The following is a 27,316-nucleotide window of genomic DNA, read 5'->3' on the forward strand; positions in this document are numbered from 1 at the left end:
CTCCCATATCATCGGAATGCTGGAATGGCTTTGTATTTAATGCCATTTGCCTAATTTTCCACGGGCTGCCATTGACTTGTGGTATTTTCTGTGTCTCTTTCTGATACTGCCTCAATTGATCTCCCATCTAGATGCCGTTGTGGCCCATTCAGAACTCCCCTTGCTGGAAATTCAGGACATGCTTTCAGTACCCTCTTAAGTAATGCTTCAGAGATCTTAATACCTTTCTTTTCAATGAAAGACATGAACAGTCTAATAGAATAGGTATGAGATGAGTCACTTTGCCCTATATTTCCAAAACAAAAGACGTGTCTTACCCCAGAGGCCACCTGCAGGTTCCGTCTATTTTTGGCTCCAGGCTCCAATAAATGCTTCTCGAGCTGTGCGCACTTGAACTGATAACGGCTGTAAGAAAGGTTTTTTCCCAAGCCGGGGGTGCCCATTATAACAGGTGTCCAGTGGCTGTCATCAAAAGGATATTCCTTTGTGGCTTTGGGCTCGAGAAGGAGCAAGGAGTCTGAGAAAATGGGTGAAGAATAAGGGACTCAGACAAGTCAATATTTTTTGGAATGGAAGGCGTGAATCTCTGAGGACATTTTCCTTGGAGAGAACATTAAAGGAAAATGTGAGAAGTAACGTGCTGACACGTGGAAGTAAGAATTCCAAGACAGAAAGCACGTGGCCAAGAGGGGCCTTAGGAAAGAGAAAGAGAAAGACAGTAGTGAGAACTTCAAGGTTGCAGAAAAGAAGAGGAGGAATCACGCCTTCACCCCAGGCTTTATTGTGGAGAGTGAGGAAGAATGAATAGATAACAAAGCATAGGTGATTCTCATTGGTAGCCTAGATAATGACAAGATCAGAGTAGGTGGAGATTCACCTGACATGCGCTTTTCAGAGGAACCAGGTTTGACAAGGTGAGGGCAAAGCCTTTGTGGCTTAGGCCCAGGAATTCTGTTGCCCTTAGAACTGCCTATACATTGATCATTGACTGCTCTGATCAAGTATTTAATACAGCAACCATACTTCCATGCCTGGTAGGCTACAGTACCATATCAAAATCATTAGCAATGCTCCCAAGTTGCATGCCTCAACCCTTAGAATGCGTTTTAAGTGAAAATGCTAACTGGCCCTGAGGCTGTGATTTGCAGGCTTTTTATACACTTTTAGGGGAGAGGGAGTATAGAGGAATTCTTGGGGTTGGGGGGTGATGAACGGGTACTCCTGGGGCTGGGGTCCTGAATAGGTGCCAAAAGGGAAGACACAACAATCTTAGTCTTTGGTACCCAGATGTATCACGTATGGTCATGGTGACCGAGGTTAGGTCAGTGAATCCTGACATGATCTATCTTTGTGAAACCTGGGATAACGTATCCTTGTGAAACCACATGACTAAGGACATGTCAACCTTAGTTCTTGGGACTAGGGGCCCATTCGGGATTAATCTGGAGGGCAAGTTTCCATGATATTAATCTGTTTCTTCAAAGGTCACGAAGAGGACCTCGTTTGGATGAGAGGGCATTGCTATGATCTGGGAGGCACAGGGAGCTTCCTTTCCTTCCTTTTTTCCTCAATTTTTTTGTCCTCCTCCATCCCTTCCTGCCTTTCTCCATCTCTCCCTCCCATATGCCCTCCTTCCCTCCCTCTCCCCATCCTTCCTTTTCATTCCAGCTCAGTGGAGGACATTTGAGTAAGATGGGTCCTGGAAAGTCGGTTTGACTAATCTCCCTCACTCCTCTCTGTCCAATAGAGGGCCCTCTCAGGCTTGCGGACAGATTCAAGCAATGGGAGACATTTAAGGGCCAGACTTGGCCCGCCAGGAATGATACCCCTGCTCCATTTCCTTGCATGCTCAGGAGGTTCCCACCTCCTCCCCATGTCCTAGCTAGGTCTTGGAAGTAAGAGAGCCAGGCCAAGAATGCAGGGGAGGTTGTGGGTTGGCTTTCTGCAGGGAGAAAGGCTTGCCTTGAGGCAGAGCTGGATGAAGCATGCAGGGTAAGTGGGCCACTCTAGGCGATGCCATGGAGTGGTCAGGAGAAAGAGCAGCAGCAGTAGCATTAAGGCACAAATCTGTTCTGCCATCGAAGCCTTGTTCCTGTCAGCCTAAATGGGGAGGAAGAAGATGGTCTCTGGGTGAGAGGGCATGCATCTTGTAGAGCTAGTAGGTGAAGCTCCTGCACCTTTCTTTTCTTTTGGTTTCTGCCAAAGTTGTTCTCCCTGCCCTTGCCTTCCTTCCTGCTTTCTTCCCTCCCTGGTGAAATGAAGGTCCCCGTCATGAAGGTGCTTGTGGAAGGTAAGTGTAATGAATCCATTTCCGCTCACCCTCCTGGTGGTGGTGGATGCCAGCCTCTTGTCAGTAATGTGGCAAGGGGAATGATGGAGGCCTTGAGAAGACTGGGTAGGGTGCTGCCCCATTCCCCAGGGGGTCTATGCCGGGGTGGGAGGGAGTTGTGTGTCAAGAGTAGCAGCAGCAGCAGCAGCTGAATAGCTCCTCTGGGGACCTACCAAAAGTCTCCCCTTTGGGGACTACTTTGGGGATTGCGGGCCATGTGATTTGCGGGTTTTTTCTTTGTTTTTGGTGAAGCTTCTTTAGACAGGTCTCCCCCAATCTGAAGGCGAAGGGGTACTCTGGGACTCCTTTGGGCATTGTAGGTCAATACCAAAGAGGGTTGTTTTTTTTGTTTTGCCTCCGCCGAACCTGGACTTTTGTAAGGGATAGATGTGAGGCAAGGCCAGTCCCGGGTCGGAGGTGTGGGGTGGCTGGACCTTTTTCCATGGCTGCTGGTGGTGTATCCCTTAATGTGCGTTTGGAGCCCGAACTCCAATTGCACAGTGTGGCAAAGGCAAGGGGTCCAGCTGAAGAGTGGGGGTGGAGGAAGGAGGTCTGTGGACGAGCTACGCAGGCGCAGAGTACAAGGCAGGCCAGGAGGCTTGGAGCGCAGGCCCAGGGGCAGGCAGGCAGAGGGGGAAGGAAGCTGAAAGTTTCCCCCTTTTCTGTCAGAGCCTCCCTGTGTCGCTGTGCCTAGCATTCAGCTGGGCCAGGGCAAAGAACGGGAAGTTGCGTGTGGATGGTGTGAGGTGTGAGAATTTGGTTTTCTGTAGGAGAGGGAACATGAGAAACTGGGATTGCAGGGGAAGGGTTGTGGGGATTAAATTCAGACAAGATTTGTACTACACGAGAGAAGCAGTCTGTTAACTGGGCTATAGGGAAGGTGTTTTCCATCTCTATTTCAGGGAAGGAAATTTCCTCATTCAACGGTTCAGAAACAGGTCTGTTTCTGGTAGAGTGTGTGTTTGCCCATTGATCATGTAAGAAACATTTTAGATCTTCTAATTGGGCTTGCATTTTATCCTCAATTTTTTCTGTTTTATCCTCAATAATTTTTATTTTAGCATCTCTAAATATAGTATTGAGGAGTTCAAAAATGACAGTACCTATTAATATAGAAATTTGGAGGTATCCTTCATTCCTCAATGCCCCTAATTCTTCAGCTGCCATATAATTGTTAAAGAATGTAGTACTCATTTATATATATATATATATATATATATATATATATATATAGTAATTTCACAAAACACGTGGGGAGCAGGGCAAAGCAACAAACCTTCCACAGGGTTTTTTTTCTAATCCAGGAAGTTGTTCCTTAAGGGAAAGGATATTTAGAAACAGCTCTTCCAGCCAGGACTTTAGGGTCCTGTTGCTGAGATTTAAAACAGCTGTTTTCTGCCTATCAGAGTCACACAGCTGGGAAGTATCCGAGGTCCGATTTGAACCCAGGACCTTCTGTCTCTAGGCCTGGCTCTCAATCCGCTGAGCTACCCAGCTGTCCCTTGAGATTAAAGGGAAGAAAAAGAAAAACTGCTGACTCCAATTTAACTTAAGGAGAAAAGAGAAGAGAGAAAAAGATTTTATACTCTCGTGTTCTAGCAGCTGTGTCTTTAAGCCAAGTTTTTCGTTAAAAGGGACTAAGTAGTAAGACGATATAGTAAAAAGGCAAGGAATTTCAGAAGTTTATTGAGAGAATTCTGTAGAATCCCTTCGTGGTTGCCACAATGTGACAAGGAAATCACTTTAAAAGACTGATATATATTAATTTAAGGTCACCAAGGAATTCAGCTATGTAATTCCTAAATGAAAACTCAAGTCAGCCGTCAACCTTTTATAGAGTTTAATTACAAACAGGAGGAAGAAAGGAATTAGAGAGAGAGAGAGAGAGAGAGAGAGAGAGAGAGAGAGAGAGAGAGAGAGAGAGAGAGAGAGAAAGGGCAGAGAAAAGAATAGGGCTTAAATACCCCTTCTGTTTAGGCTGGGCCAAAAGGCCCAAGCCCTTAGATAGCTGGGGCAAAGAAAGGAGATCAGTCCCTATTACTCACGTGACCAAAATGGAGAAACAGTCTCAGGGGCCTCCACCTCCAGCTTCCTTCAGAGCAAGCTTCTCAGAGCACCTCTCCAACCACTCAGAGCCAAAACTCTCCAACCAACCCCTCAGTCCTCAGACCCCTCTATGTTTAAGGAAACCATCCAAGTTCCCTCCCCTCAGTTCTCACATCGACCAATCACTGTCCATCATTTTCCCTGTGCCAATGGTGGCTCTAGCTTAACCCAGGACCGCCCAGAGTTCTGTGGCTTTGCACATGTCTGTTGAAGGTCATATTCTCAAATAATTAAATCTTCATCTTTTGCTACAGCCCTTCCTAAATCCTGTTACCCTGAGTAGGGTAGAGATTGGAATAATTAAATTTTGATCTTTGCTGCAGCCCTTCCTTAATCCTGTTAGGACTGACTAGGGTGGAGATTGCAATTTCCAAGACCTGGTTCTGTCATTCCAAGTATCTCCATTGTATCAATTCTAAAATCAATCATGACTCAAAGAAATTCCTGTTCTATGCTTAGCATAGGTCAAAGCCCTTTCCATTGTTCAGCAAAAGGTTTCTGTCCTAAAGTAATCTTAAGAAGGGAGGAGGAGGGACTTCCGGTCAAGATGGCGGCTTAGAAAAAGCTAAAGTTCAGATCTCCGGAAAACCCTTCCCGACCCATCTCAAACTATAAGCTCCTAAGGCGCCGAAATTCAAAACGATCAACAGCATAGACCCTGGGAATCCTCCTCCTGGACCTGGACCTGGATCAAAAGGTAAGGCCCCCCTCAAAAGCCAGAACCCGAGATCACTCGGACCTAAGGGGTAGGAGTGCAGAGTACAAGGCTCCGGGAAGCTGCAGCCCCTCCCCACTCAGAGAGCAGGGTCGACTGAAACAACAGCAACCCTCAGGGCCTTCTATCCGAGTCCCAGTGAAAGTCACTGCCCTCAGAGTTCCGGGATTCCGCAGCCCATACCCGGGCAGAGAGCAGGGTCGTCTGAAACAACAGCAACCCTCAGGGAGGGCAAGACAGCCTCACGGGCTGGATCCTTTTATCGGAGTCCCAGTGAAAGTCACAGCCCTCGGAGCTCCCGGAAGCTGTGGCCCATCCCCCCGCAGAGAGCAGGGTCATCTGAAACAACAGCAACCCTCAGGGCCAACAAAACAGCCTCACGGCCAGCTATTCTGAAGGCAACTTCCAGAAAGCAACCCGACCCCTGCAGGGAAGCAGATAGAGCCGGGGGAGAGTGTGGCCCCCTGGTCCGACCCTTCCATTCCAGTTCCAGTGAAAGTCATTGCCCATACTCAATTTAACCCAGGGAAAGCTCATAGAACCGACAATCTGCCCAGGACTAAAGCCTCTGAACACCAGACAGAGATAAGGAAAGCTAATCCTCCCCATTCAGAGATGGCAATCTCCACAGAAACACAGAAGCCCCAAAATCCCAAGAAAAATAAGAAGAAAGGGGTGACTTTGGACACACTCTATGGAACCAAAATACAAAATACAGAGGAGATAGAAGAGGATATACAAGAAAATGTTCCAAAACTTTCCAAAGGAAATGGAAACTCTCCACAAACCCAGGAAGAATTTGAATCAGAAATGACCAAAAAGATGGAAGCCTTCTGGGAGGAAAAGTGGGAAATAATGCAAAAGAAATTCACGCATCTCCAAAACCGGTGTGACCAAACTGAAAAGGAAAACCAGGCTTTAAAGGCCAGAATCAGGCAGCTGGAAGACAATGATCGTGTCAAAGAGCAAGAATTAATAAAGCAAAGCCAAAATACTAAGAAATTAGAAGAGAACATAAAATATCTCACCGACAAGGTGACAGATCTGGAAAATCGAGGGAGAAGAAAAAATTTAAGAATAATTGGACTTCCAGAAGAGCCAGAAATAAACACCAAACTCGAGATCGTGATACAAGATATAATCAAAGAAAATTGCCCAGAGATTCTAGAACAAGGGGGCAATACAGCCACTGACAGAGCTCACAGAACACCTTCTACACTAAACCCCCAAAAGACAACTCTCAGGAATGTAATTGCCAAATTCCAAAGCTCTCAAACAAAAGAAAAAATCCTACAGGAAGCCAGAAACAGACAATTTAGATATAAAGGAATGCCAAACAGGGTCACACAAGACCTTGCAAGTTCTACTCTGAATGATCGTAAGGCATGGAACATGATCCTCAGAAAGGCAAGAGAGCTGGGTCTTCAACCAAGAATCACCTACCCAGCAAAACTGACTATATACTTCCAAAGGAAAGTATGGGCATTCAACAAAATAGAAGACTTCCAACTTTTTGCAATGAAAAGACCAGAACTCAGTGGAACGTTTGATACCGAAAAACAAAGAGCAAGGAATACCTGAAAAGGTAAATATTAAGGAAAGCGGGAAAATGTTATCTTCCTCTTTTACTCAAACTCTCTTCTAGAAGGACAACATTTATATCAATCTATGTATACTAACATGTGGGGAAAATGTAATGTATAAATAGGGGGTAAAGAAAGACCAAACAGAATAATCTTTCGCACACAAAGATTCACATAGGAAGGGGAGGGGAAGAAAACCCCAATAAGAAGGAGAGGAAGAGAGGGGTTTTTTACTTACACCTCAATCTCAGGGAAATCAACTCTGAGAGGGAAAAACATCCAGATCCATTGGGATCTTGAATTCTATCTTACCCAACAAGGGTAGGGAGAAGGGAAAACCAAGGTGGGGGGAGAGGAAAAATAAAAAGAGAGGGAAAGATAGGGGGCAGGGGGAGGGAAAAAAAAGGGAGGGACTAAAAAGGGAAACATCAAGGGAGGGGACAAGGGGGACTGATTCAAAGTAAATCACTGGACTAAAAGGTAGAGCCGAAGAAGAAAAGGTTAGAATTAGGGAAGGCTATCAAAATGCCAGGGAGTCCACAAATGACAATCATAACTTTGAACGTGAATGGGATGAACTCACCCATAAAACGTAGACGAATAGCAGAATGGATTAGAATCCAAAACCCTACCATATGTTGTCTTCAAGAAACACACGTGAGACGGGTTGACACCCACAAGGTCAGACTTAAAGGATGGAGTAAGACCTTCTGGGCCTCAACTGACAGAAAGAAGGCAGGAGTGGTAATCATGATATCTGATAAAGCCAAAGCAAAAATAGACCTGATTAAAAGGGATAGGGAAGGTAATTATATTTTGTTAAAAGGGACTTTCGACAATGAGGAAATATCATTAATCAACATGTATGCACCAAATAACATAGCACCCAAATTTCTAATGGAGAAACTAGGAGAACTGAAGGAAGAAATAGACAGTAAAACCATATTAGTGGGAGACTTAAACCAACCATTATCAAATTTAGATAAATCAAATCAAAACCTAAATAAGAAAGAGGTAAAAGAAGTGAATGAAATCTTAGAAAAATTAGAATTAATAGACATATGGAGAAAAATAAATAGGGATAAAAAGGAATACACCTTCTTCTCAGCACCACATGGCACATTCACAAAAATTGACCATACATTAGGTCACAGAAACATAGCCCACAAATGCAGAAGAGCAGAAATAATGAATGCAGCCTTCTCAGATCACAAGGCAATAAAAATAATGATTAGTAATGGTACATGGAAAACCAAATCTAAAACCAATTGGAAATTAAACAATATGATACTCCCAAACCGTTTAGTTAAAGAAGAAATCATAGAAACAATTAATAATTTCATCGAGGAAAATGACAATGGCGAGACATCCTTCCAAACCTTTTGGGATGCAGCCAAAGTGGTAATCAGAGGTAAATTCATATCCCTGAATGCTTATATTAACAAACAAGGGAGAGCAGAGATCAATCAATTGGAAATGCAAAGGAAAAAACTCAAAAGCGATCAAATTAAAAACCCCCAGCAGAAAACCAAATTAGAAATCCTAAAAATTAAGGGAGAAATTAATAAAATCGAAAGTGATAGAACTATTGATTTAATAAATAAGACAAAAAGCTGGTACTTTGAAAAAACAAACAAAATAGACAAAGTACTGGTCAATCTAATTTAAAAAAGGAAGGAAGAAAAGCAAATTCACAGCATTACAGATGAAAAGGGGAACAGCACCTCCAATGAAGAGGAAATTAAGGCAATCATTAGAAATTACTTTGCCCAATTATATGGCAATAAATACACCAATGTAGGAGATATGGATGAATATATACAAAAATACAAACTGCCTAGCCTAACAGAAGAGGAAATAGAATTCTTAAATAATCCCATATCAGAAATTGAAATCCAACAAGCCATCAAAGAACTTCCTAAGAAAAAATCCCCAGGGCTTGATGGATTCACCTGTGAATTCTATCAAACGTTCAGAGAACAGTTAATCCCAATACTATACAAACTATTTGACATAATAAGCAAAGAGGGAGTTCTACCAAACTCCTTTTATGACACAAACATGGTACTGATTCCAAAACCAGGCAGGTCAAAAACAGAGAAAGAAAACTATAGACCATTCACCCTAATGAATATAGATGCAAAAATCTTAAATAGGATACTAGCAAAAAGACTCCAGCAAGTGATCAGAAGGCTCATTCACCATGATCAAGTAGGATTTATACCAGGGATGCAGGGCTGGTTCAACATTAGGAAAACCATCCACATAATTGACCACATCAACAAGCAAACCAGCAAGAACCACATGATTATCTCAATAGACGCAGAAAAAGCATTTGATAAAATACAACACCCATTCCTATTAAAAACACTAGAAAGCATAGGAATAGAAGGGTCATTCCTAAAAATAATAAACAGTATATATCTAAAACCATCAGCTAATATCATCTGCAATGGGGATAAACTAGATGCATTCCCAATAAGATCAGGAGTGAAACAAGGATGCCCATTATCACCCCTACTATTTGACATTGTACTAGAAACACTAGCAGTAGCAATTAGAGAAGAAAAAGAAATTGAAGGCATCAAAATAGGCAAGGAGGAGACCGAGTTATCACTCTTTGCAGATGACATGATGGTCTACTTAAAGAATCCTAGAGATTCAACCAAAAAGCTAATTGAAATCATCAACACCTTTAGCAAAGTTGCAGGATACAGAATAAACCCACCTAAATCATCAGCTTTTCTGTATATCTCCAACACAGCTCAGCAGCAAGAAGTAGAAAGAGAAATCCCATTCAAAATCACCTTAGACAACATAAAAAACCCAGCAAAAGAAGGGAGGAGGAGGAACCTCCCATGCCAATGGGGTTCACATTCCAATAGAGTTCCCACTCTCAATAGGAAACTTTTCAAGTATGAAATTTCCCAATGGTGAAATTTCCAACATTTATAAGTCTAAGAAATTTTAAGGTTTACAGGAAAGAAGAGGAGGAATCACGCCTTCACCCCAGGCTTTATTGTGGAGAGTGAGGAAGAATGAATAGGTAACAAAGCATAGTTGATTCTCATTTGTAGCCTAGATAATGACAAGATCGGAGTAGGTGGGGATTCACCTACCATGCTCTTTTCAGAGGAACGAGGTTTGACAAGGTGAGGGCAAAGCCTTTGTGGCTCAGGCTCAGGAATTCTCTTGCCCTTAGAACTGCCGATACATTGATCATGAATGGATCTGATCAAGTATTTCATACATCAACCATACCCCCATGCCTGGTAGGTTATATATCCACCCCCTTTTTTTTTTTTTACAAAAATTAAATAAGAGGGTATCCTGTTACAATGAAATTGTAAACTTAATCAACAAACAGGAATACTAGTGAGCTATCAGATAAAGAATCAAAAATGAATTCACAATCCAATTTCAAAATGAAGTATAACTTAGCAATACTGCTGTAAAAATGATAAGAATGATCTTCATTTCCATTTAGCAATGTCAAGCGTAACAATTTTCATCATCACAGATCACAAGTTATAATATAAACTAATAAGAAAATGATGTTCACTCCTTAGTGATCCTGAATTAAGGTGATAAAGTAATCATAGGACAGGTGCATGGACATATCATATTGCCCATGTATAGCCAGGATTATAAGAAGTTGTCACATCTTCAATAGTTAAAGAAAAAGACTTCCTCTCGAGATGAGAGGGAATCCTTGTCTTTCCCTTGTTCTGATTATGCGTAGTCTTTGGGATATATAATCCAAGATGCCTGCCACATAGACATATGGTTGCAGGGTTGGTACCATGGCCTGTGAATGAGGGTGTCTGTAACCTGGTCGTGGTGGTTACAAAAAGGGATTTTTCGTTTGTGGGCTGGGACTCGAGAAGAAGGAGCAAGGAGTCTGAGAATATGGGTGAAGAATGACAGACAGAGACAAGTCAAAGTAATAGATAGGGCAGGCGTGATCCCCTCTGCTTTTTTCCTTGGTCAAAGAATTAAAGGAAAATATGAGAAGCTTGCAGACACGTGGCAGTAAGGATTCCGAGATAAGAAGCAGGTGGCCAAGAGAGGCCTTAGAAAAGAGACAGTAGTGAAGCTTTAAGATTGCTGGAGCAAGAGAGGGAATCACGCCTTTACCCCAGGCTGTCTTGGGGATAGCCAGGATCAATGATCATGTAACAAAGCATAGATAATTCAGATTGGATGGGAAGGTAATGATGACATGTTATGGGCATGTTGACCTCAACCCACTTTTTTACCAAGGAATCTGAGTCCACACCAAATGTTAATGAATTTGCATGGCTAGGTCAAAATTCCACCCAGAAATGTCAGAGTTCCAACCTTGTGTCTGAAGACACAATATCCATATATCAGTTATATTTCTTAGATGTGAATATGCTTGGAATGCTACATATCCCCCCTTTTTGTGTTAAAAAAATAAGATGAAGGGCGAGTGATATAAAAATACGAGAAAAATTGTGACTCAAATTAAAAATATAAAAATCATGTAGCATCATCAAATGATACTTCAAGTGATTCAAAATAGACATCCAAAACATATTGCAAAAACTTTGGATGTAAAAAGGAAATGTGATTGTCAACAACAATGAAGATTTTATCTCTACTTAATAATTTGATAATGATGAAAATGAATGATAAAAGTCTCATAATAAATTAAAAATAATGATAAAAAGTAATAAGAAAATAATCTTACTTCAAAATTTATGAAAAGAAAAACAACATAGGATAATCAAAATATTCAGAGAAAATAAAGTAAAAGAACATCAAATCCAAATTGCTCAATTGAAATGAAAATGGTATAAAGATATTCTTAAAAATACTTTCTCTCTTTCCCCCCCTTTTTTTTGAATAGAATAACAAATAGATTAGCATGTTATACATTTTTCAAACATTAGTGCAAACATCAATTCAAGTGTCAATATTCCCATAAACATTACATATTGATTTGTTGTTTAAACAACAAGAGTGAAGCTAATGAAGTGACATGGCAACTTTTGGCTGCACATTTCTCATATAAGCCTTATTGATATGTACAAAAATAAAATTTCAGATTCATATATCAGGATTAGAGCATTAGTCGTACTTATAATGTACTTCTAGTTTTTCAAAGAAAATATATGGGAAAAATAACCTGAGAAAATGACCATGAAATGAATGCAAAATTTTAAAGTAATGGCTCACCTTTCATGTGGTATCGTTGTAGCTGAGCCAATGTCATGTCAGAATTTACATTCAAACATGATTTCTATTTCCCTAATCAATGTTGACCAAGATTGACATTGTAAAACTTTTACACAACTATAAATGTAAAAATTAGTGCAAATTCTTAACAAGTACCAATATTCCCATTAACTTTACATTCTGATTTGTTGTATTAATATGCCTTATATGAAGTTTCTGAATGTCATTCAGGCTTTTTAAACAATATCTGCTCATTTCTATCCTTGCTGACCTCATGCCCTGTTTAAAAAAATAATAGTTCCTACATATTAAAAATTTGAATGTATTAGAAATATCTCTAAATCATATGCCAATTCATGCTTGTCATTTAAACACTTGCACTTAGTATTAACTTTCCTTTTGACCAATTCCAGTACTTGTGATTAAACCTTATAACCTAATTCAGGCTATGGGCATTGAAACCCTGACTTCTATAGAAAGATAAGACCTTCATCCCTGAAGGCTTCTTTTCTTATGCAGCCTGCCCCCATCACCACAGATCTCTGCAAGCCAAAACAGCATTAAGGAGGCTACAGATAATCCCCTGCAAATAAGAAGCAGGATTTCTAGCTTGAGCTATAGCATGCAAAACTATTGGAAGCTCTCACCATTATAGAGCTGATTAAAACCCTTTATAAGCAAAATTTTTACACCATATGATTGGAAATTAAGAAAAGTATTACCTGCTGTTAAGAGCAAATGGGTTCTTATTAAAATGCTACATTAAACAAGGAGGATTGACTTATCTCTCAGTCTTTTGCCCTTCCCTTCACTTATGATACTAACAATATACTTAACTCACTTCCCTTAACTGACTTATCTATCCTTGCTATCTTTCCCCTGTCTGTTGCTGCAGAAACAGATAGAAATATTCAATTTCAACCTCTGCCCCACCCATGCTTAATGTAGTATTATGATCATTTTAAATTCATAGAAATAATCAGGTAGAAATGCTTCTCCAACAAAAATCAGTAATGATTCGAATAGTGCAAGCTCAGATTTAATTCAGGCTATGGGCATTAAAATCCTGACTAATATAGAAATTCAAAGCAGAATAATTCATACTGTGAATCAAGTTCCTTTGACAAAAGAATATGGGGCTAGATAACACTGAGACCTACAGGTCCTAAGGCAAAATCATTCTTATCAATTAAATATAAGTTTATCACAAGGAATTTCTCTACTTGAACATTGCTTTTTTCAAAAGTTATGCAAGGCAGAAGCCAAAAATCGTAAAAGATACTCATGTACCATATTTCTGTGTTATCTACAGAAATTATCTAGCACAGGTAAATTGTGAAAGCTTAATAAGTAATGGTTAAAAGCAGAACAAAACTTTTGCTTAAAGAGTGTTTTGAGGAGAGAATTCCTCAGAAAAGGACTATAAGATCTTATCAAAGCTTGAAAACCATCTCTCCAAAACCTAAAGGAAGACCAGCTTTAAAAAAAGGAGAGCACATGTTTGTCCTAACTAGGCAGCAAACAGACATTTTTGCTCTCAAGAAAACAACCAGAGTAAAAGGCTTTTTTTTTTTAATCAGCAAAACTCTCCACCAGTTTAGCATACCTAAAAGAATCAAGCTTTTTAAAACACAGCCAGAGAATGCAGGAGGACTATTGTTTTAACGTAAAGGTATAAACTTGATATGTCTTTCAAACAGATCTTTGCTAAGACATGGTATTACCATGAAGCAAAGTTCCAAAATTAAATTGTCTTAATTGGGATTAGACATGGCAAATTTATATAGGAATGTCTGATTATATTTCTTGATAGGAAAAGTTTTAAAGTTTAAAATCTTTATCTGACTTTTGTTATATGCTACAAGAGATATTTTATCTGTAATAATATTTTAAAATGAATTATAGTACAAGTGTAGGTTAAATACCAAGGTATAAACACTATTTTTCCAAGGCTTTTAGAGGTAAATCCACATGGACTCTTGCAACCATGTGACTCACTGCCACAACTATTTGGATCTGGAAAGGAAACTTCATCCAGCAGTTTGATCAATTGATCCTGCCATATAGAGGGCAATATTCCTACACCTTAGGTTACAAGTTTTTATGACAAGTATTGAATATTATCAAAAGCAAAATTAATAATCAGTGCAATTTTTTAATTGACTAGCATCAATTGGCATATGCTTTAGAGAAATTTCTAATATATTCAAATTTTAAATATGTAGGTATCATTACATTTTCAAACTGGACCTAAGGTCAGCAAGGATAAAACGTAGCAGCCAATATTTAAAAACCTGAATGAAGTTCAAAATTGTATGTAAGCCACATTATTGCAACTTTATCCAAAAGGCAAATTATTTAGAATCATTCAATCTGAAAAGAATATAAAATCAATTCTCAATATGAGACACATTCTCAACATTGCAAGGCATCAAAGTAAAAACAGTGCTGGAAGGCTTCAAATTGTTAATCAGCAGTAAATTATGAAGGTTATTAATTAATTTGTTAACCAGTAACAGTGACTTATGTGTGGTTTAGAATTGGCAACACTACCACTTGTTCAAATTGCATATATCGATCCTGAGCATTATTGCAGTCTAAAACCAATTACTAGTATCCAAGCTCAAATATTACTTGCACAATGTGGTCGATTTTGGCAACAGAATTTTGTAAAACGCATAGGCGAAATTGATAATTCCATTCATATTATCAAAATCTTTTCAGTCATGAATTTAAATTTGATAGTTTAAAAATAATAACGTCACTGCAATTGCTGTGCTTCCATTTACTGCATGTATTTAGGGTACAGCAGCTATTGATGCATGCACAGTATAAGTTTATACAAAAGCAAAAGTTACATGCAGATAGGCTACTGCTTAAGATCACAGTACAAGCTGGTAAAATCAAATGTGATTTATGGTATAATGCTTTTATGATTATTGGTTTAAAACGTGAATATTAAACATCAATGTATGCCATATTGCAAAGCCAAGGTGAAATCATTATCAAAGGCAAATGGCCTTGAGGACACTGCTTTTTAGCAGACACAGATCACTTGCACTCTCTGACACATCAGAGTGCCACGTCCATTATTCCTCAATATTTTATGGACACAAGGGAAATTGCCTATTATTATATGTTATTTTTCTTTTCTCATATTTTGAAGTATATTTCAAGTACTTTTAACACTCTAATCCTGAGCAATGAAGGTGCAAATTTTTCTCTTTATATGTACCCAACAGAATGAGATTATAAGAACATGACAGCATTTGTTAAGTTGCAGGTGACTACCCTGGGAAACCATCACTGATTGCATAAAAAGAGAATGCAGAGGACACCTCAATGGTCCAGACAGCCAAAGCCACACACCCAGACATATATTCCATAAGAGATGAATATATGTGGGCTGCTGAGGTTGGAGGTACTGGGACACGGTGTTTGACACCCTCGTTCCCAGGTGGCTCGGGTATCAAAGTCCAGCCATATTGCCACGTGGCAGGCATCTAGGCGGGTATATCCCTAAAATGCATAATCAGTACAAGGGAGAATAAGGAAATTCCCCTTCATATCCAGACACAGTCATCTTTTCTTTGGCTATGAAAGCTCTGGCAACTTCTTATACTCCTAACTGTGTGTGGGCGATAAGCTAATGCACCTGTCCTATGTTCTATGGGGCTACTTCCTCAATAATTCATGAAAATGAGAGTTAAAACTATTTTCTTATTACTCTTTGTCATTATTTTTAATCTTTTATGAAACCTTTATCTTTGATTTTGATTACTAAGTATTAAGATCACATTTTATTTTTATATTTTAATTTTAGTCACAAATTTTGTTACATTTTTATGTCACTCAACCTTCACTTCTTTTTATTTTTAAAACAAAAAAGGAGGATATGTAGCATTCCAAGCATATTCACATCTATGAAATATAAATGATTGTATGATTACTGTATCTTCAGGCACAAGGTTATACCAATGATATTCCTGGGTAGTCCCTTGAACTGGCCATGAGGCCTGTTGCCTAGGACAAACTCATTAACATTATCAGAGTATTCCCTTGGGAAAGTGCGGGTTGATTAACATGATCAGAGCATTCCTTTGAGAAAGGGCAGGTTGAAATCCACACGCCCAAAGCTGTTACCTCTACCTTACTGACCAATCTTATTTGTCAGTGCTTGGTGATGTGATTGCTAGGTCCTTGGAAGTAAGGCCCAGACCAGATAGGAATAAAAACAGAGGCAACTTTGTGATAGGTCTCTTGGAACTTCCTCTCCCCTTTCTTGGACCTCTGCTCTGCTCCTAATCCTCTCTCTCTCTTTCTCTCTCTATCTTAATCTCTTCCTCCCCCGAGGCTCTAGCCCCTCTCGGCTATGTATTCTCTGCCCACTCTCCTTCTCTACCTCGTATTCCAGTGATCCTCATATTCTCCTTCCAAGAAGACTATCATAGGGCTTTTCTTGCCCTATTATACTACAGATATTCTGTAGTATATGACAAAAGTCAGATAAAGATTTTGAACTTTCCCTCTCAAGAAATATAATCAGACATTCCTATATAATTTTGGCATGTCCAATCTAAATTAGAACAATTTAATTTTTTTCATTAAATGTGACCTGCCTACAGTATCTCCATATTTTAGCAACGATCTTTTGAAAGCCAGATTTTCACCCTTTTGTTTTACACATTAGCTTGCCTGGATTCTCTGGCAGTCCTTCAAAGAGTTTCTTGCAGCTGGTATTTTGATATGCTAACATAGTGATACACTTTACTGAGAAGAGTGAAGCCTGTTGCCCTGGCTATCTGCAGCATAGCAAAATATCTGTTCAAAGTAGCCTTTTCTGAATTTTAAAGTAACTCAGGATTATTTCATCGACTTACCAATTTTGCTTAAGCCTGTGGTCTTAGTAGAAAAAGTTTTTAGAAATGATCTTTGCTGTAAATTGACCTGATCCTTTGAAGTGTCCAGCTTTGCTGGAAGCAAAGCAAAGAGGTGTTCTTTCTTTCAAATGGAATTGCATTCAAATTCCTTAGGACGAAAGTTCAAGGCTTGTTCTGTCTTATTAAATCCTTCAAAATTTACCTGTGCCAGATAACTTCTGAGAGATAATGGGCACATGTATTCCCGCATGATTTTTATTTTGTTCCTGGCGTCACTTTTGAAAGAAGCAATCTTTAAGTAAAGAAATCCCTGGCAATGAACTTAGAATCAATTGATACTAATGATCTGGCCCTGGAACTTGCTGGCCTTATCTAGCCCAGTATTCTTTAGTTAAAAGCACTTGATTAACATACTGAATCAGCCTGCTTAGAATTTCTTTAGAAGCCAGGATATCAATACCCATAGTCTGAACTAAATTTATGTTTGCACTTTTCGAATCTCTAGTTTTTCCTGGAGAAGTATTTCTACCTGATTTTTTTGTCTTTTTTTATAAATTTTAAATGATTGTAATACTGCATTAAGTATTTGTGGAGGCAGAGGTTGAAATGAATGATTCTGTCTATTTCTGCAGCAAGCAGACAGAGGAATAATAGCATGAATAGATAAGAGTCAGTTAAAGGAAGGGGGTTAAGTATTTTGTTTGTAGCATTAGTGGAAGGAAGGGCAAAAGTCTGAGGGATAAGTCAATGCTTAATGCAGCATATTAATTAGAGTCCATTGGCTCTCAAGTGTAGGTATTGAGATTCTTAATCAGCCTTACAGTGCTGAGAGCCTCCAAGCATTTTGAATAGTACAGGGCAAGCTAGAAATCCTGCTTCCTTCTTTGTAGGGGTTATCTGCATCCTCACTAACACTCTTTTGACTGGTAGAGTTCTGTGGGGAAAGGAGCAGGATGCATTTGAAAAGAAGCATTAAAAGATGAAGGTGGCTGTAGAGAGCTAAAAGCCTCGAGGAAGTAACATCTTCTTGAATTTGTAAAGCTTTTTCTACCATATCATTGGAATGCTGGAATGGCTTTGTATATAATGCCATTTGCCTAATTTCCCACGTACTGTTATTGACTTGTGGTATTTTCTGCTTCTCTTTCTTATACTGCCTCAATTTATCTCCATCTAGATCCAATTGTGGCACATTCAGAACATCCCTTGCTGGAAATTCATGATATGTTTTCCATACTAGCTTGAGTAATGCTTCAAAGATCTTAATACCTTTCTTTTCAATGAAAGACATTAACAGTCTAATAGAATAGGTATGATATGAGGCAGTTTGACCCATATTTCTAAAACAAAAGTCGTGTTTACCACAATGGCCACCTGCAGGTTCCGTCTTTTTTTGGCTCCGGGCTCCAATAATGCTTCTCAAGCTGTGCACACGTGAACTGATAAAGCCTGTAAGGGAGGTTTGTTCCTAAGCCGGGGGTGCCCATTATAACAGGCGTCCAGGGGCTGTCATAAAAAAGGATATTTATTTGTGGGTTTGGGCTCGAGAAGGAGCAAGGACTCTGAGAAAATGGGTGAAGAATAAGGGACACAGAGAAGTCAATATTTTTTGGAAGGGAAGGCGTGAATCCCTGAGGAAATTTTCTTTTGAAAGAGAATTAAAGGAAAATGTGAGAAGCAACGTGCAGACACGTGGTAGTAATAATTCTGAGATAGAAAGGACTGAGCATGCTCTCTCTTAGAAAGCCTTGACATTTTAATTATTCCTCTTGACCATATATAGGTTTAGACTGCTACAGTGGACTAGAGAGGATTTCCTGGGGTGGGGGGTGGGGAGTGAACAGGAACTCCTGGGGCTGCGGTCCTGAAACCCAGGTGCCAAAAGGGAAGACACATCAATCTTAGCCTTTGGTTCCCAGATGTTTAACCTATAGTCATGGTGACCGAGTTTAGGTCAGCGAATCGTGAGATGATATATCTTTGTGAAACCTGGGATAGCAGTCTACCTGCGGCTGCTATATAATGTATTTCCTTCGTGGGTTTGGGCTTGAGAAGGAGAAAGTAGTCGGAGAAAATGGGTGATAAATCAAGAGACACAGAGAAGTGAATTGAAATGGGGAGTGACGATGGCCCCTGATACTATTTTCCTTAGAAAAATCATGAAAGGAAAATCTGAGACATAAGAGAGACGGCGGGGAAGTAAGAACTCCGAGATAGAAAACACATGGCCAAGAGTGGCGATAGGACAGATAAAGCAGGAAACAAGAGGAAGAGCAGCACTCCTCACCCCAGCCTTTATTGTGCATTGAGAGGTGATCAATGAATACGTGTCAGAGCACGTAGTTCTTAACTTTGGTTGCATAGACAATGAGAAGGTCAGAGTAGGCGGGGATTCTCCTGACATGAGCTTTTCAGAGGAACGAGGTTTGACAAGGTGAGGGCTAAGCCTTTGTGGCTCAGGCTCAGGAATTCTCTTGCCCTTAGAACTGCCCATATATTGATTATGAACGGACAGCCTTTAAATTTTAATTATTCCCCTTGACCATACATAGGTGTGGACTGCTACAGGGGAGGAGAGAGAGGAATTCCTGGGTTGGGGACGAGTGAACAGGAACCCCTGGGGCTGAGGTCCTGAAACCCAGGTGCCAATAGGGAAGACACATCAATCTTAGCCTTTGGAACCCAGATGTTTAAGCTATGGTCATGGTGACCAAGGTTAGATCAGTGAATCGTGAGATGATCTATCTTTTTCAAACCTGGGATAACATATCCTCGTGAAACCACATGACTAAGGACATGTCAACCTTAGTTCTTGGGACTAGGGGCCTATTCGGGATTAGTATGGAGAGCAAGTTCCCATGATATTAATCTGTTTCTTCAAAGGTTAAGAAGAGGACCTTGTTTGGATGAGAGGGCATTTCTATGATCTAGGAGGTACACGAAGCTTCCTTTCCTTCCTTCTTTCTTTTCCTCAAATTTTTTGGTCCCCTTCAATCCCTTCCTTCCTTTCTCCATCTCTACCTCCCATATGTCCTCCTTCCCTCCCTCTCCCCATCCTTCCTTTTCATTTCAGCTCAGTGGAGGACATTTGACTAAGATGGGGCCTGGAACATCGGTTTGTCTAATCTCCCTCACTCCTCTCTGTCCAATAGAGGGCCCTCTCAGGCTTGCAGGCAGATTCATGCAATGGGAGATTTTTCAGGGCCAGACTTGGCCCGCCAGGAATGAATGATACCCCTGCTCCATTTCCTTGCATGCTCAAGAGGTTCCCACCTCCTCCCCATGTCCTGGCTAGGTCTTGGAAGTAAGAGAGCCAGGCCAAGAATGCAGAGGAGGTTGCGGGTTTGCTTGCTGCAGGGAGAAAGGCCTGCCTTGAGGCAGAGCTGGATGAAGCATGCAGGGTAAGCAGGCCACTCTAAGCGATGCCATGGTGTGGTCAGGAGAAAGAGCAGCAGCAGTAGCATTAAGGCACATATCTGTTCTGCCATCGAAGCCTTGTTCCTGTCAGCCTAAATGGGGAGGAAGGAGATGGTCTCTGGGTGGGAGGGCATGCATCTTGTAGAGCTAGAAGTAAAGCTAATGCACCTTTCTTTCCTTTTGGTTTCTGCCAAAGGTTTTCTCCCTCCCCTTGCCTTCCTTCCTGCTTTCTTCCCTCCCTGGTGAAATGAAGGTCCCCTCATGAAGGTGCTTCTGGAAGGTAAGAGTAATGAATCCATTTCTGCTCACCCTCCTGGTGGTGGTGGATGCCAGCCTCTGGTCAGCAAGGTGGCAATCCCTCCTTCCCCAGGGGGTCCATACCGGGGTGGGAGGGAGTTGTGTGTCAGCATCAGGAGCAGTAGTAGCAGCTGAATAGCTCCTCTGGGGACCTACCAAAGTCTCCCCTTTGGGGACTACTTTGGCGATTGCGGGCCATGTGATTTGCGGGTTTTTTCTTTGTTTTTGGCGAAGCTTCTTTAGACAGGTCTCCCCCAATCTGAAGGCGAAGGGGAACACTGGGACTCCTTTGGGCATTGTAGGTCAATACCAAAGAGGGTTGTTTTTTTTTTTGTTTTGCCTCCGCCGAACCTGGGCTTTTTGTAAGGGATAGATGTGAGGCAAGGCCAGTCCCAGGTCGGAGGTGTGTGTGTGTGGGGGGGGGGGGGCTGAGCCTTTTCCCCTGGCTGCTGGTGGTGTATCCCTTAATGTGCTTTTGGAGCCCGAACCAAGCTAGCTGCCAAGCTAGCAGCCATAGGAGGGCCTGAACTACTTTGAACATGAACAACCACTGATGACTTAAATTGATCACTTTCCTATAATGAAAAGGAAGTGGAGAAATGGAAAGGAAAATTCAAAGCAAAACCAATTCATGGAGTGTGGGTGTCATCTGAAGGAAAACCCCTTCAGAGGAGGCGGGGATTCTCCTGACATGAGCTTTTCAGAGGAACCAGGTTTGACAAGGTGAGGGCTAAGCCTTTGCGGCTCAGGCCCAGGAATTCTCTTGCCCTTAGAACTGCCGATACATTGATCGTGAATGGATCTGATCAAGTATTTCATACATCAACCATACCCCCATGCCTGGTAGGTTATATATCCACCCCTTTTTTTTTTACAAAAATTAAATAAGAGGGTATCCTGTTACAATGAAATTGTAAACTTAATCAACAAACAGGAATAGTAGTGAGCTGTCAGATAAAGAATCAAAAATGAATTCACAATCCAATTTCAAAATGAAGTATAACTTAGCAATACTGCTGTAAAAATGATAAGAATGATCTTCATTTCCTTTTAGCAATGTCAAGCGTAACAATTTTCATCATCCAAGATCACAAGTTATAATATAAAATAATAAGAGAATGATGTTCACTCCTTAGTGATCCTGAATTTAGGTGATAAAGTAATCATAGGACAGGTGCATGGACATATCATATTGCCCATGTATAGCCAGGATTATAAGAAGTTGTCACATCTTCAATAGTTAAAGAAAAAGACTTCCTCTCGAGATGAGAGGGAATCCTTGTCTTTCCCTTGTTCTGATTATGCGTAGTCTTTGGGATATATAATCCAAGATGCCTGCCACATAGAGATATGGTTGCAGGGTTGGTACCATGGCCTGTGAATGAGGGTGTCTGTAACCTGGTCGTGGTGGTTACAAAAAGGGATTTTTCCTTTGTGGGCTGGGACTCGAGAAGAAGGAGCAAGGAGTCTGAGAATATGGGTGAAGAATGACAGACAGAGACAAGTCAAAGTAATAGATAGGGCAGGCGTGATCCCCTCTGCTTTTTTCCTTGGTCAAAGAATTAAAGGAAAATATGAGAAGCTTGCAGACCCGTGGAAGTAAGGATTCCGAGATAGAAAGCAGGTGGCCAAGAGAGGCCTTAGTAAAGAGACAGTAGTGAAGCTTTAAGATTGCTGGAACAAGAGAGGGAATCACGCCTTGACCCCAGGCTTTCTTGGGGATAGCCAGGATCAATGACCAGATAAGAAAGCATAGATAATTCAGATTGGATGGGAAGGTAATGATGACACCTTTTGGGTGTGTTGACCTCAACCCGCCCTTTTACCAAGGAATTGGAGTCCTCACCAAATGTCAATGCACCAAATGTTAATGAGTTTGCATGGCTAGGTCAAGAGTCCACCCACAAATGTCAGAGTTCCAACCTTGTGTCTGAAGACACAATATCCATATCTCAGTTATATTTCTTAGATGTGAATATGCTTGGAATGCTACATATCCCCCCTTTTTGTGTTAAAAAAATAAGATGAAGGGCGAGTGATATAAAAATACGAGAAAAATTTGACTCAAATTAAAAATATAAAAATCATGTAGCATCATCAAATGATACTTCAAGTGATTCAAAATAGACAACCAAAACTTATTGCAAAAAGTTTGGATGTAAAAAGTAAGTGTGATTGTCAAGAACAATGAAGATTTAACTCTCAACTTATTGATAATTTGATAATGATGAAAATGATCTTCATACATAACATACCAAATCATCTGAGCAAATGATCTTGGGAATATGATTCCAAAATTAAAACAAAATTTTAGACTCTCTTTTCACTGTTTATGTGGCATGTTTGAAGCTGAGCCAATATGTAATATCAGAATTTACATTCCCAATGATTTCTCATTCCTGATCTAAATTGACTAAAACTCTCCTTGTACAGGAGCATAATTTTTCCACCATTAAAAGCTTCGTAAAAACATGAATACAAGAATTATTGTGAAATTTTTAACAAATACCAACATTCCCAAACACATTACATTCTGATCTGCAGTCTAAATACCCAGGATGATGATAATGAAGTGACATTTCAAGTTTTGGCTGCATATTTCGTATATCATCCTCATTTAAATTTCTGCTTTTATCAATAAACCCATCAATATGATAGCCAAGCATATCACATTACCAATATTTGGAAAATTCATTCCACCAAACCAATGTTTGGGTAAATAGAAGCTTAAGTTCTTTTTCACGTAGAAAGAATTTCTACAGTTTCTGGAACTTGTCGAATTTGGTGTAGCTTGTTCTTTCCTGGTTGTTAATGTATAATATTCCATGTGCTTTTTCTACAAGCTTATCCGTGCCTATTGTGTCCTATTTTCAATACCTACTCCAAAAAAGGAAAACTTAGATCATACTTTGCCCTTGCTCCATGTATGTGTGTGATAACTCGTTCCACCTAGGAGAGTCAATAACTGCGCGTCCACAGAAATTGTCCAACCTAGCGCACTCAGATGACCACTGAGGCTTTACTTTCAAATACCAGAACGTCTTCCAGTATTTGGATGGGAAGCCAATAGACCCCGAATCCAGTGGCCTGCCTGAATTCTGGGACTATTGGTAGAGAGCAAGAAACCGTTCCCATAAAGATATTACCCCAAAAGACAGGATTTCAGGACTAATGGTTAACAATGGTATTAACACTCAAGTACACCCACGGTGGTTGGCATGTAACGTCCACCTAGTTATTGGCAGGAACATCATCTTTGCATGGTTGTCAATGATCTTTTTCAATAACTTAGGTTCCTGATGACAGGTTTCAGAGTGCATTTTGGCTGATCTCTCATACCTTTTTTCCAGAGTCACATCAGGATCATCTGTCCATTAAACCTGCCTGTATAGCATTTTCTGCCTGGCACCTCACTTTTTGTTGTCCGAGGTATCAGATCTATGCTAAGAGTGAAAGTTTTCGATCTCCTCCTCTTTGGAGAGTCATACCAATGTCTACACCCTCGGTGATAGCAGCATTTCTTACAATACTAGTAGTAGTTTTACAATGTATCCTTTTGACAGTATCATAGACATACAAAATGAAAGGTATACATTCACGTCTAAACAAGTGTAGCTATTTTGTTTTGATTCCATAAGAAAGACCTCGGAGTGTGGGATTTATCTGATGTCTTAGACAGACACAAGTGTGGTTTAGTCCTTCTGAGTTAGCATCCTTGCTCTTGGTTTGGGTACACTATATCAATGGATGTCAGCCGGACCAGTGTCCCACAGTAGCCTAATAGCTAATGTCACTGATAGTGTAATGTCAGTCTTCTGGAGTGATCTTAGTGACCGGTGAAGTGTCCTTCCAGCGTGCCTGCATAGTGGCTGGCGTGTAGTTAGCTGATGTCAACAGCGTTGGTCTGCTTCTCTTCCTGGTCTTGTGTTGGCTGGCATGATGTGCTTTGTGGGTGACCAGATGTTTCCACTCTCTGTCAACATACAGACAAGACCTCGACCCAACGTGATCATCCCCTTGGGTCCCTCACAGTCTTAATTTCTTGGTAATATTCAACCCAATTCAGATATATCCTACAATGTAATCTTTAGCAGGACATTCAAACTGTTATTGCAAAGTTTTAACTGATGTTCGTTTTAGAGTGTGGAAGAGATCGATGGTTAGTGATACCGTTTCCACCCTTCTTTCTTATGAACGTTGAAATGCTACAGCTGAACAAAATTGACTTTTAGATAAGTCTGATACGAAGAAAGACATGCTGTTGTTTGCCAATATAATGTACCCTTGAAGACAATGATCACATATACATTTTGGACAAATCGCACTGCAATAGGACAGTATTTATGGTACAGTCGTAACCTTCCCAATTGTACCATTTGATATTTGATCATATTTGGGTAACGTGGAACAATTCCACAAAAGTAATTTTCAGTTCCTTGTTATGCCAATACCATTTGGAATTTTCAGGTATGTGATAACGTTTGATCTTATAACCAATACCCATCAATCTGTAGTCCAGAATATCTGTCAGGGACTTCACGATATTCTTCTGGAGGCAAATTGTTTTTCATACAATGACATGTGCGTGGATAGTGTGTTAGACCTGCCTATAGGGCAGTGATGATCTTTCCAGCTCATTGGCTGTTTTTTCCATGTGTCCTGTGCCAGACACCTCTGCTGTCTGTCCTTTTTCTGGTGAGATTTTCTTGCCATCGGATAGCTTGCATATAAGCCACGAGCTATCCAATTCAGCCCATTTATTGCTATGAAAAGCACTGCTATCCCAAGATGTTTGGAATAGACAACCGTGCACAATTATTCCTAAGTTCTGTAATCGCTTTGCTCACTTCTTCATTTGAGCTTAATGCCATGAACCAGGAGAGTAACCATGTCCCATCCCCTTTCACCCTGGGACTCCTTTGGGCATTGTAGGTCAATACCAAATAGGTTTTTGTTTTTTGTTTTCCCTCCACCGAACCCGGGCTTTTTGTAAGGGATAGATGTGAGGCAAGGCCAGTCCCAGGTCGGAGGTGTGGGGGTGGGGACTGAGCCCTTTCCCCTGGTTGCTGGTGGTGTATCCCTTAATGTGTGTTTGGAGCCCGAAGCCCAAATGCAGATAGTGGCAAAGGCAAGGGGTCCAGCTGAAGGGTGGGGGTGGCGGACGGAGGTCTGTGGATGAGCTACGCAGGCGCAGAGTGAAAGGCAGGCCAGGGGGCTTGGAGCGCACGCGCAGAGTGAAAGGCAGGCCAGGGGGCTTGGAGCGCAGGTGCAGGCGCAGGCAGGCAGAGGGGGAAGGGAGCTGAAAGTTCCCGCCTTTTCTGTCAGAGCCTCCCTGTGTCGCTGTGGCTAGCATTCAGCTTGGCCACAGCAAATTACGGGAAGTTGCCTGTGGACGGTGTGAGGTAGGGGAGCAGCACTGGTCACATCAGGCACCCCTGCCGAGGGGAGGAGGCATTGGGAGTGGCTGCCGCCGCGCGGCCCGCCTCCTGCTTCTTCCTCTGGGTTCTTCAGTAGTCCCGCCTGCTGCCTGTACTGGTCAGCTCCATAGGCAGGCCTACCCCTGAAAGCTGCCCCTCCCTCTCAATTTCCCGCCTCCCACACTGCCCCTCCTCTCCCTGGGGGACACCCACCAGAAAGTCCCCTCCTTCAGTAGCCCCACTCCCAGATCCCCAACTTCCTCGGGTGCTCAGCTCCCCCTCCCCCACCCCCTTCGCCTCTTGGTCTCCCTCTTGAGGCCACGTATTGGTACTGCATCCCAGGAGGGGTTTTATTTGTAATGGGTTTGAAATAACCTTTTAGAGCTCTGTGCAAGTCTTCTCTTGGACCCCAAGCCACGTACATATCCTGAGGTCATAGGCCTAAATATGAGTGGACCTTGGCTGTGAGTGGCCCACTTTGCCTTAGAGCAGTCACTCACCTGCCTTCCACCCTGTCCTCTCAGTATTCTCCTTCCATAGCTGATGCAGAAATGATTAAGGAAGTTCTTTCTGCTCTCCCGCTGCCTGAAGCCCTGGCTCTAGTTCACTGCTGTGCCCATAGAGGTGGCACTGACCCTGTCTCCAGGGGACATGACTGAGCAGATGCTGCTGCCAAGCTAGCAGCCATAGGAGGGCCTGAACTACTTTGAACAGGAACAACCACTGATGACTTATATTGAGGGATGAGACAGCTGTCCCTTTTACCGGCATGTTCACTATTCTCCTTGGTCCTCACCATGTCCTGGTTAGGTCTGTGAAAGGAGTGAAGCAGGTACAGAAGGCACGAGATGCTGCTGCCTGGCTGGCTGGCTGACTGCGTGCTGGCATCAGTGCCTGCCTAGATAGAGAGATGGCTGGAACCTGTAGGGCTGCCTGGTCACTCTTGGGCTCCACTTGTACCTTGTGTTCTTGGCTCTCCCTCAGAATGGGATGCCACAGAGCGGTCAGCTGTAGCAGAAAGAGCAGAAGCAGCAGCAGCAGCAGGAGTGTTATGGCAGCTCTACTCTTCCATGTGTAGGACTCCTGCCTTTAGGGCTGAAGGTTTAATGTCCAGTTTTGGCTCTGATTTCGTGGAGGACACACATACACACATACATGGTAATGCTACACACAAGAGGTACTTTATTGAGCAAACTATAGCTTGGGGCTGAGCACCAAAAGTGCTGGCCCCGAGACAGCGATTTGCAGGCTTTTTATACACTTTTACGGTAGAGGGAGTAGTGAGGAATTCCTGGAGATGGGGGTGGTGAATGGAAGGGTACTCCTGGGGTTGGGGTCCTGAAACCCACGTGCTAAAAGGGAAGTCGCAT

Source organism: Monodelphis domestica, chromosome 5, assembly GCF_027887165.1.
Source record: "Monodelphis domestica isolate mMonDom1 chromosome 5, mMonDom1.pri, whole genome shotgun sequence".
Taxonomy (NCBI): Eukaryota; Metazoa; Chordata; class Mammalia; order Didelphimorphia; family Didelphidae; genus Monodelphis; species Monodelphis domestica.